The sequence below is a fragment of the Tachypleus tridentatus genome, unplaced genomic scaffold (assembly GCF_004210375.1).
Source record: "Tachypleus tridentatus isolate NWPU-2018 unplaced genomic scaffold, ASM421037v1 Hic_cluster_1, whole genome shotgun sequence".
Lineage (NCBI taxonomy): Eukaryota > Metazoa > Arthropoda > Merostomata > Xiphosura > Limulidae > Tachypleus > Tachypleus tridentatus.
The window spans coordinates 24,073,709-24,085,597 of NW_027467777.1; the positions used below are offsets into that span (position 1 = coordinate 24,073,709).

General features: G+C 33.2%; 1 pseudogene across 1 annotated transcript; it reads right to left on the minus strand.

Annotated features, from left to right (window-relative positions):
• Nucleotides 1–862: 862 nt before the first annotated feature.
• On the minus strand, nucleotides 863–8,762 carry LOC143241900 (mucolipin-3 pseudogene; annotated as a pseudogene). Its single transcript, XR_013022334.1, has 2 exons — nucleotides 8,648–8,762; nucleotides 863–3,015 (listed from the first exon to the last, which is right to left on the minus strand). The product of XR_013022334.1 is annotated as a mucolipin-3 pseudogene (transcript).
• Nucleotides 8,763–11,889: the final 3,127 nt, after the last annotated feature.

Below are 11,889 nucleotides of genomic sequence, written 5' to 3' on the forward strand. Positions count from 1 at the left end.
GAAAATGTCATTTAATCTGCTTCTGAAAATTTGAATAAAATGCCAAAATAATAGAAATTACAAGGCTGTCTAGTCATACAGTGGTTTACATTAGAATGTTGTCTAATCATACAGTGGTTTGCATTAAAATGTTGTCTAGTTATACAGTGGTTTACATTAAAATGTTGACTAGTCATACAGTGGTTTACATTATAAAGTTGTCTGGTTACAGTGGTTTACATTAGAATGTTATTTAGTTATGGTGGTGTACATTAGAATGTTATTTAGTTATGGTGGTGTACATTAGAATGTTATTTAGTTATGGTGGTGTACATTAGAATGTTGACTTGTCATACAGTGGTTTACATTATAAAGTTGTCTGGTTACAGTGGTTCACATTAGAATGTTATTTAGTTATGGTGGTGTACATTAGAATGTTGTCTAGTCATACAGTGGTTTACATTAGAATGTTAATTAGCCATGGTGGTTTACAGAGACAAGTCTTAATTTTTTTTTCTGAATTAAAACACTAATGTTTTAAAATGATTTATTACAATTTAAAACTCTTACTCTGAACCAACATAAGACATGTGATAATGCATCTTTTAGAAAATCTGTTTACTGTTCCTTTATTTTCTGAACAATTGTCTGGAATATTTGTTTACACCTCGGCTGATTTTAATAACATACAAGTGTCAATAAAGTTTCTTTCAAACATTATCTTTAAATTATATACAGTATCTGAACAGTGAAATCCACCAGTAAGTTTTTATTTAATCACAGCGAGCCTTTTTAGTGGTATGTGCTGCATGTATTTTCCCTTTCAGCTCACACAAACCACAGTTCACTCCCTCACTCTGGTTCTATAACTTTGGTAAAACTAGTAACCATGAAAACTTGTGCAATAGTAAACATAAGTAAAATAAATTTAAATTTTGAACAATGTATCAAAAAAGGAAAAGAAATGAAAGCATCAGTTTATGGTAGTTTCTTTAGTGGCATGTTCAGTTTACGGTAATTTCTTCAATGACATGTTCAGTTTATGGTAGTTTCTTCAATGGCATGTTAGTCTCTACAAGTTTATCTGTTCCTTCCATTAGAATGGTTTTAGCTCCTACAGTATACTATATTTTGATCTATATTGTGGAACTCCTACAACTTAAAACTGAACAGCACATCAATAAGAAATTTAATTCATAAGTTTCAGTGTCTTCTTGATATATCCCACTTGTAATATCCTCTTGACACTCGGCTATGAACTCGTGCAACTTCGGACGTAGGATATTCCCTAGAGTAGTGATTCTTGATGGTATCATAACTATCCATGATGACAGCAATGAAGAGACTGATTACCACATAGATAAACAAACTAATGAAGAGAAACAGGTAGAAGCGACTAAACCACCACAGGAGATTGCTGTCAGTGTTTAAAATAGAAAATGTTGCAAACAGGTCATCTCCATTCATTATTGAAAACAGACACTCAGCTGTCGTGCTCAGATGTCTGAACTTTAAGTGATACGGACCCAGAACCACCCATCCACAAAAGCAAAATCCACAGTACAGCAGCATACCACAAAGCGTGAACCTTAACACATTTGGGAGTGCCCTCTTCAGAGTCAGAACTAGGATGTTGTACTGTGGAAAAAAACCCAGATAACGTAACAACCCTACCCAAACCAACAGGTTTCCAGTTCCAAGTAAAATTGCACACAGATTGTTCATGTCTCCTTCAATGAGCTTTTCCTCGAGCTGAATTTTAATGGCTGAACCAGAAATAATGAGAACGTCATTTATCATGATCATCACAAACCAGAAATCAACAAATTCAAGTTGGTCATGAATCAACAGCTTTTTACCTTTTTGCTTTCTAAAAAAAAGAACAGTTTCTTGGTATAGCAACTGACCTTTGTAAAGTGACCGTCCACATAAAATAACTGACCCCAAACAGAGAATTGTTACAAGGCCATTAAGAAACTGCTCCGATATATACTTTGACCTGTCACTGTTCACATAGTAAACATTCCCCTTGCAATCTAACTTTTTAGAAAATGTTTCTAATGTAACCAAAACCTGGCCATCATGTAAACTATTGTCAAATTTGATCACAATGTGGATACTGCTACAGTCCGGTGTGTCGAACTTTGACAGAGTTTTTACATATGTAGTTTTCAAGTCAAACATTAACCTTGCTTCAATCAGTCGATCAAAATTGATAGAACAGTTGTTCTCTCTCAGATATTTCTTCATCTGAAACTGATTCCATCGTGAATCACCTGCAGCATAAAGTGGTGAGATGTGAATACAAGTATTTTCAATAGTGTTATCATACCTTAATGTCTCATTGAAAGGAAACACTTCACCTTTCTTATAATGTTTTTTTACAAAACTCCAAAGGTGACATTTCTCCAGTTAGATTGTTGTAGCCATAAGATCCAATTGTTGTGTTAGTAATCCTAGAATACATTTTCACCACGTGGTCAACGTGGTCGAAGAATTCTGATTTGGTGTACACAGCATATGGTCCTGCAGAAGGAGGATAAGAAGTGATTTCACGCATCGGGTCCCAATCTTTAAGGAATAAATGATGAAATGTCTTTATTGTATCCTGATGTTCCTTATGGTACTTTGAAATGTCTGAACCAAATAATATCAACTGTGTTGTCACAAAAATGATCTTCACTACCTGAAGTCCAAGTTTCCATGGCAACTTCTTTTTTGCTCTCCATTTCTGGAAAGGATTCATAAAAAAGTATGAAAGTTTCCTTCTCAGTCGATCTCTCATGTAAGGCGTGAAAGAATTTCTCCGTCCACGGTAAACAGGGGCAGGACACAACTGCTCCTCACCTTCTGACTGAATGCTGTCAGGAAACGCATCTGGACTGCAATTCGAATACAAGAAAGAAACTGCACTGTCTACTGATTCAGAATTTTCAGACTGTCTGTTGGGAAAAGCTTTGTTCTTTACTTCACTTACTGGTAGTCTGTTGTCATTGAAACAAGCACATGATGCCATAGTTCACTTTTTTAGTTCTACTAAAAATAAAACCTGAATGAGTACTGTAACTCTTATCATACAGACACAATACAAAACTAAGAGATGTTGATATATTAAATTACTAAAGAGATAAATAAACTAAAATTATTATATTCTACCTCTCGGCTATAATATCCATTAAGCGTGAAAATAAAATCATAGTTTATTTACAACTTGTCTTCTCAAGGTGGTTGTCTACAATAAGTAATTTACTTTCCAACAAAGCAACAAAAATGTGTTTAATGTTTAAAATAAACAAATTCCTTACAATTCATATTATTGTGCAAGTTGATAATTTCAACAGATGATGGTTATAAGACAGAATTATAAAATAATTATTGTGAAGTTTCATAAGGACATGCTTGTCAACACTTCAATAATGCATAACTAATTTATGTAAAAAATTTGAAGAATTTTTCATATAATAGTAGGAATTATTTTGTATTGTAATAACTTAGCACTTGAGATAAACATTCAAATGTTTCTAACAAAGGTCATTAAAATTCAACTGAACAGTGACAAATAAAATAGAATTTTACAAACAATATGGTGTCTGTGTGTTACATTAGGAAAACAACGGAATTAAAACTCAACTATTTTAATTAACTTATTAATTTAAATATCAACTAATCAAAACTATTGTTTGTAATTATTATTATTAACCCTACATAGATATAAAAGGTTGATAATGGCACTTAAGATAAAAGACCATAATTTTGTCAAGGATACTTCACAGAATTAGCTCTAAGGATAATTGTGCTGTGTTTACTGAGAGGAATCATACCCCTGATTTTAGCATTGTGAATCCATAAACTTACTGCTCTTCCAGTGGTGGACCTGTAGGGATAAAGTTACTTGTAGGTTTCTAGGGTTAAATGTTAGGCTAAAGTTAGTACCTAAGGATGAACAGATTGGTTGATCGAACTTGCAGGATCAGTATAGTGGAAGAAGAGAGCTTCTTTTTGGAATGGATGGTTTACATTTAAATAGAGCTGGGGCTAGCTTGTTTGTTAAGACTATAAATTTATTTTTAATGGAAGTTTTAAACTATAACTATACAGTGGTGAGGATCAGAAAAAAACTAAATGCAAAATGAATAAGTGGCAGAGAAACCATTAGCATAAGAAATGAATATAAACACAGTTATAAGAATAAGCAACTGTTACTATTGTAATATTACAAGAAATAAAACAGATGACTTTAGAACACTAGTAGTAATGGAGGATTATGATGCAACAAGAATAAGTGATACATGGTTAAATGTACATTTTGATGACACTTCTTTGAAATACAGGGTTAAACATTATCTAATAAGAAGAGACTGAGGGAGGATGAATTTACATGTAAAAGGTAAGTTACATATAGATGACAAATATAACAGAAAGAAGATTGAATCCATTTGGGGTTATATTAGTGAATATAAGGGGAAAAGACTGTTGACTTTTTACAGACCAACAAATGAAACTAAACAAATTAGTGAGAAACTTTACAATGTGACTAAGAATTCATCTGTTAATAAAGTCATAATTATAATTTTTAATTTCAGAATATAGATTGGGAAATGCTAGAGTCAAACCATGATTAAGAAAGGTTTTAAGAAATTGTTTAGGATAGTTTTCTTCACCAATTAATCAAGGAACCTTCTAGAAACAATGATATTTTAGATTTATTGTTAACTTCATATATGACTGAATTGGGTGGAAATTTGAGAAAATCATGGTGCAAGTGGTCATTGCTCTATTAGATTCAATATCTTGTTCCATATGGAGAGAAGGAATAATGATATTTTGGTTACAAATTTCAAAAGTGTTAATTTTGAAAGGATGTGACAAACATTATCTGTTGTAAAATGGACAATAAATTATTTGGAGACATTGACCAGATGTGGACAGTATTTAATGATAAATGTTTAAATATTAAAGTTAAATATACAACTGAGTTATTTGAAGACACTGACCAGATGTAAACAGTATTTAATGATAAATGTTTAAATATTAAAGTTAAATATACAACTGAATTATTTGAATACATTGACCACATGTGGACAGTATTCAATGATAAATGTTTAAACATAAAAATGAGTTATTTGAAGACACTGACAAGATGTAGACAGTATTTAATGATAAATGTTTAAACATACAACTGAGTTATTTGAAGACACTGACCAGATGTAGACAGTATTTAATGATAAATGTTTAAACATACAACTGAGTTATTTAAAGACACTGACCAGATGTAGACAGTATTTAATGATATATGTCTAGTCGATAGCATTAAGAGAAAAACTACAGTAATACAAGTTGTAGAGAACTTTCTGCAGTATAACTGTAATTATCATAACTCACCAGGAAGACTAACAGGTAATTACAAAAACCACCATCAGTCACCTGAAGTTAGCCTTTCCAGTCCTGGTTCCAAGTTATTTGATGCTATTACTTTACTTTTTGAAAATGGCCATAAAAATTTTAAAAGACTTGTAGCAAAATTTTAATAACTTGTCAGGATGACTAACGGGTTGTTCAAATAGGTAGTTCGAAAAGCAGCATTAGTCACCTGAAGTTGGCCTTTCCAGTCCTGGTTTCGAGTTATTTGACTTTACGGCCATTTTCTAATTTGAAACTGAGCGAGATGTACTCTGATTCTTAAAGAGAATCACATTAAAAAGGTCTAGCATTATAAATTAAAACCTCAAATGGCATTTAAAAGACTGATGGCCTTTAAAAAACAAAACATTTTCAAGGTGGACAGTGTCACCATTACCAATAACACTGTCTAACATTAGGGACAAACCTTGGGACCAAATATAGTAAAAATGGTGCCGTCGTTGAGAGTCATAATGACGGCAAGAAAGTAAAATGTGGTTTACTGTGACCTGAGTATCACACAGACAACACAATGGTGCATCAGTTCCAGATAAAAGAAAAGCGATGAGCTAAAAAAATTGACCAATCGTAGTCTAGTTAGAACAACTTCCTCTTTCCGATCCTTACTGAAGCAAGGCGGCCAAAGTCCAATACAGGGTTTTATTTGAAAAGCTTGTTGTCACATTTTCATTCCAAGTTGACTGCCAACTGGCATAGTATCCAGAAAAACGAAATAAAAGTAGATGTTAAAGATAACTGGGACAGTCGGTTTTGAATATTGGCGAGAACAGGGCGTGAACTAATGTGAAACGATTCCAGGACCAGTTGAGAACTAAATGAGTCAGTAAAAATAGTGCAGTTTCAGTACTGCTTAGCTTTTATGTTATCCAGGGCAAGAGAAATGACATACAGTTCAGCAGTGAACACAGAAGCTGTAGAGGGGATTCCACACTCAACCACCAAACCACAACAAACCATGGCAGAGCCCACACAGTCACCTGATTTTGAACCATCTGTATAAATAGGAATGGAAGGATGGTTCAAAAGATGTTCAGCAAATAGCAGACAGTATTTCCAATCAGGAGTGTCTTTTCTCAGATGATTTAACCTGTTCAGTGCAGTAGCGAGATAACTTCGTCCAAGCTGATCAGTAACACAGTACCACGGATGAGTTATTTCATTCTCAATAATACCTAATTTCAACGCTAGATGTCAGCACCATACATGCATTTGACCTACTTACAAATTGTTTCACTTTCGATCCAAAATGGCGTCACGAAAAAAGTTACAAAATGAAGAAGCATTAGAGTTGTATTGTAGCAGCAGAAATACTTGACAGTCAACAGGTTAAAGGTAGGTCACAACTGGGGGCTGTAAGAAGCCATGGTGGGATGGGCTGACCAGTGGATATAGCAATGTTATTCAAGGACAGACCCAATTCAACCAACTGCACCTGGATACGAAGGCCAAAAGGAGCAATGGCAGATTGTCTGGTCTGAAGAAGTATGGCCCACTGAGGAAGGAACACACAATCCTAGGTAGGATGCTTTGGTAAGGAATGAAGTTTTGAAACATATACTAAAGACAGTTGCAAACATCAGAGGTGCAAAGAAGGTCCATGAGACTCTGTGTATAAGCTCTGAACTGGGAAAGGGCAGAAAGCCCCAGTGCAGAGCCGAAGTCCTTGATAATGAATAGGGTCTAGCATCTTTGAAGCCGATGGTCTGGCAGAGCCATAGACCAGTGATCCATAGTCAAGTTTTGAACGAATAAGAGCACATTATATCTTTAATATAGAATGTCGATCCACTCCCCAAGTGGTGGAAGAGAGGACATGGCGGATGTTCAGTGCTCTTGTACATTTCACCCGTAGCTGGTTGATGTGTGGTACAAAGGTCAGCTTAAGGTCAAAGATAAGCCCCAAGAATTTTGTCTCAGGGACCATAGGCAGCACAACTTCACCGATACAGAGTTCAGGATTAGGGTGAATACCCTATTGACAGAAAAAGTGCATGCAAATAATATTAGAGAGAGAGAGTTAATAAAATGGGCAATGACCATGTAACCCAAATATATGGAGGTCTCATAAAATGCCATAGCTCCATGTTGTGTCATAAGCCTTCTCAATGTCAAGAATATTGATACAAGATGTTGTTGTTTGAGAAAGGCTTCTCTGATTCAAGTCAAATCTGGTGATCCATGGTGGAGCATTGTTGTTGGAATCCACACTGGGTGGGCGAGAGAAGGTTGTTTGATTCAAGGAACCAAACAAGATGAGCATTAACCATCCTCTCTAAGGTCTTACAGTTAGGAGCTGGAAGGGACATCCTTGATGACCCAATCAGCTTCTTTTTGTCCCTTTAAATTTTTATTAATTCACTTTTCTTAACTAACCATAAAATAACAGTAAATGTCTATAGCATTATGCAATTATAACACAATAACCAGAAAAATCAGAATACCTGGGATTTGAGAAACTACTTCCAATACATCCATGTATCTTCCAAACTCTTATCTCGGTTCACAAGCTTGCTGTCCCACAATTAATCTGATTCAGTTTGCCTCTTATTCAGAAACTGTGATAGTGTTATTATTGTAATATTCAATTTGTCAATGCTAGACTCAGTGAAGTATGAATCAACTTGCTGCATCAAACAGCAGTAGTAAGTATTACTAACTTTAACTGCACAGTTACTCTTGTATTCAAGTCTTAACTAAAAACAAAAGAGAATCCTCAATAGCTGCAGCACTTGAAATTACTTTTGGTAGGATTAAACTAAACCATGATAACTTATCTCTTTTTCTAAAAGCTATATTTTTGAACGCCAGCAAGACCAAACAAGGAGTGCGTGTTTACTCGATTCCATTTTATTACTCATCAGAACCTCTGACAATCTACCCACGAACTGAAATTGTTTGGGGCAAAATTAAAGTAAATTGTTCAATGAGACCTTGGGCGTGATAAATGTAGCAATCGAAATAGTTTGACCACCTATCCAAGACTGTAATATCTTCAATCGATCAAGAGATAACAGAGCTATGGGCTAAAAGTTTATACCTAGTAACTGATTTAAAAGAAACAACAAACAATTACAGCTATTCTAAGGGTAGCTATGCCACACGGTTAATAACATAATTAATTAACTCCAATAGCTGTTACATCTATGAATAATTTTTGCATAAATTTAATACCAGCAAAATAGAGCACTTAAAATTAGAACTGCTGAGGCCTAAATTAAAAAACGAAATAGAATATTAAAACACTAACCACTTTATCTCCTCGCGTCAGCCTTCTTCTATATCACATAATTTTAAATACCCCCCCACTCAGCGATGTGTTTTCAGTTTGCTGTCTGTGCTGCCCCCTTTACAGTGTACGAGATGAAACATGCTATGAAACTATTAATCGTAAAAACCGTTGGTTATTTTCTAATGATCACTGCACTGAACGTGTTGTAATTAACATAACTTAGTTTAAAACCTACTGAGAAAGTCTACTATCATTGAAAATTTCATTTTGATTTCAAATATAGTTAATAATATTAAACATTAATCTATTTAATAATAATTATATTACATTTCATTACATTTTCTAAATTTGAAATTAAAAGCTCTGTTGTTTTTTTACAAATGATTTTAGACTAGAATTGACGTGATGACAAAATAATTAATGACAATAACATGTTTTCATTATATAAAGTAGTAAAGATAGTAAATTGTGAAATTAAAGTAAATTATAACTTTGATTTATTTTGACAAATGGAGTTGTAGAAATAAGGCAAATACATGGTTAAACGGAACCCTTTCCACCATTATATGCTCTTTTTTTGATAACAATTTTGTGAAATATTTAAAAACATAAAACATTTACATCAAAAGTAAAATTTAACAATAACTTAATAAATTACCAAAATTCTTCACTCAATGAATCACACACATTATTTTGACTAGAGCAGTATAGCATGCAGTCACAATGCTGTTCAAATAGTCATTTTTTTAAAGAAAATAGGATAAAGCTTTACAATCAAGCTACGAGATGGCAGGAGCATCAAGAGTCATACGCAACAATCGATAAATTACATTATATATTTTAAAGACGACTGGTATGGGTATTAAAACTTTGATTAAAATTAAGTACGGGACAACGTTTCGACCTTCTCAAGACAGCTTCAGGTTAACAAGCGAATTTGCAACAAACCGTTGCTAGGTTCATGTCTTAGAGACGAGAATATAGGGGGCGTTCAAGTTTGTTGTCAGGTTATTAATTAATTTGTGTTTGTTTGTTTGTTTGTTTTGGAATTTCGCACAAAGCTACTCGAGGGCTATCTGTGCTAGCCGTCCCTAATTTAGCAGTGTAAGACTAGAGGAAGGCAGCTAGTCATCACCACCCACCATAAATCTTGGGCTACTCTTTTACCAACGAATAGTGGGATTGACCGTCACATTATACACCCCCACGGCTGGGAGGGCGAGCATGTTTAGCGCGACGGGATTAATTTGTGTATAAAGGTGTTTCTTTATAGTTTCATAAGTATGGCTTCTTTTATTGTACGTTTGTTTGCATTTGCTTCCATACTTAGTATGTTGGTCTTTACTATGGTTATGTTGTGCTTTAGAAACGATTCAGAGAAGGGTTACCAAAATGGTACCTGAGATGGAGTGGTTGTCATATGAGGATAGATTAAAACTCTTTAAAAAAGAAGAGTTAGTGAAGATACGATTGAACTGTTTAAGATTGTAAGAGGAGTTTATAATATGTAGACATCAATATTTTTTATACTTAACAGAGAGAATTATTGAACTATGGGACAAAAATATAGATTTAGGCAAGATAGAAGCCGTCTTCAGCCAAGACGATTTTATTTTTCACACGTGGTGGTTACCCTATAGAACGAGTTACTTTCGGATATTGTGTAGACAGTAAATTTAAGTGAAATTTTAAATTGTTTGATAGATATATGAATAATATGGGTTGGCTTTAATTTTTTTGGATAGTTTTAGTTTGGCTTAGAGAACGGGACAGTCGAGATGGACTAACAAGGCATCTTGTAGGTCCTAAACATTGTTATATATGTCAGAAGAGAAATAAGTTTCAACTATATACAACAAAAATTGACTTAAGAGGTAGTGTTCAAATAATAATAAGAAAGAAAATTATTTTGGAGTTTAATTACACAAAAACATTACTTTTCAAGTTCTAGTTTCAAAAACCTTACTTTTTAACTTCTCGATTAACTAATAACTACAGTATTTGTACGTTAAAGATTCTTTATAAACTACTGTATAGACTATTTTTTACTACTCACTGGTTCTTTACAAACTGGTGTGGAGACTATTTTACTAATATCTGATTATTTACAAACTAGTGCATAAACTATTTTTCACTAATTCCTGGTTCTTTACAAATAACTGTGGAGACTATTATCACTAATTCCTGGTTATTTACAAACTAGTTTATTGACTAGTTAAACTTATCACTGGTTCTTTACAAATTAGTGTGGAGACCATTTTTACTAATTTGTGGTTCTTTACAAACTAGTGTGGAGACTATTTTTACTAATCACTGGTTCTTTACAAACTAATGCAAATACTATTTTTTTACTAATTCCTGTTTTTTTACATACTAGACTGGAGACTATTTTTACTAATTTCTGGTTCTTTACAAACTAGTGTATAGACTATTTTTACTAATTCATGGTTCTTTACAAACTAGTATATCGACTATTTTTACTAATTCGTAGTTATTTACAAACTAGTGTGGAGACTATTTTTTTCCTAATTCCTGATTCTTTACAACCTAGTTTCTAGACTATTTGCAATAATCACTGGTTCTTTAGAAACTAGTGGGGAAAATATTTATACTACTTTTCTGATTCCTTACACACTTGTATAGACTGTTTTTACTAATTTTTTATTCTTTACAAACTAGTGTGGCAAATATTTTTTACTAATTCCTGGTTTTACGAACTAGTATAGAGACTATTTTTATTAATCACTGGTTCTTTACAAACTAGTGTGGGGACTATTTTTACTAATCATTGGTTCTTTATAAACCAGTGTATCGACAATTTTACTAAATCACTGGTTCTTTACAAGCTAGTTTATTGACTATTTTTTACTTATCTCTGGTTCTTTACAAACTAGTTTTATACTACTAATTATAGACATATTCCAGTATCACGAAATAACAAGTTGCTAAAGATAGACAGATTCCAATATCAAGAAATAATGTACTGCTAAAGATAGACAGATTCCAATATTAAGTACAAATATACTGCTAAAGATAGACAGGTTCCATTATCAAGACGTAACATACTGCTAAAAGATAGATAGATTCTAATATCAAGAAAATTTTAGTTTAAATGAGTAAGATTTTTATCTTAAGTTTTGAATCCTGATAAAAATATATTTCAAATACAACATAAACCAGAACCCTGTGTACAAGTAATAAGTGTGTTTATTCATTAACTTTTTATATTTATCGACATATTGTTTAAAATTATATACTTT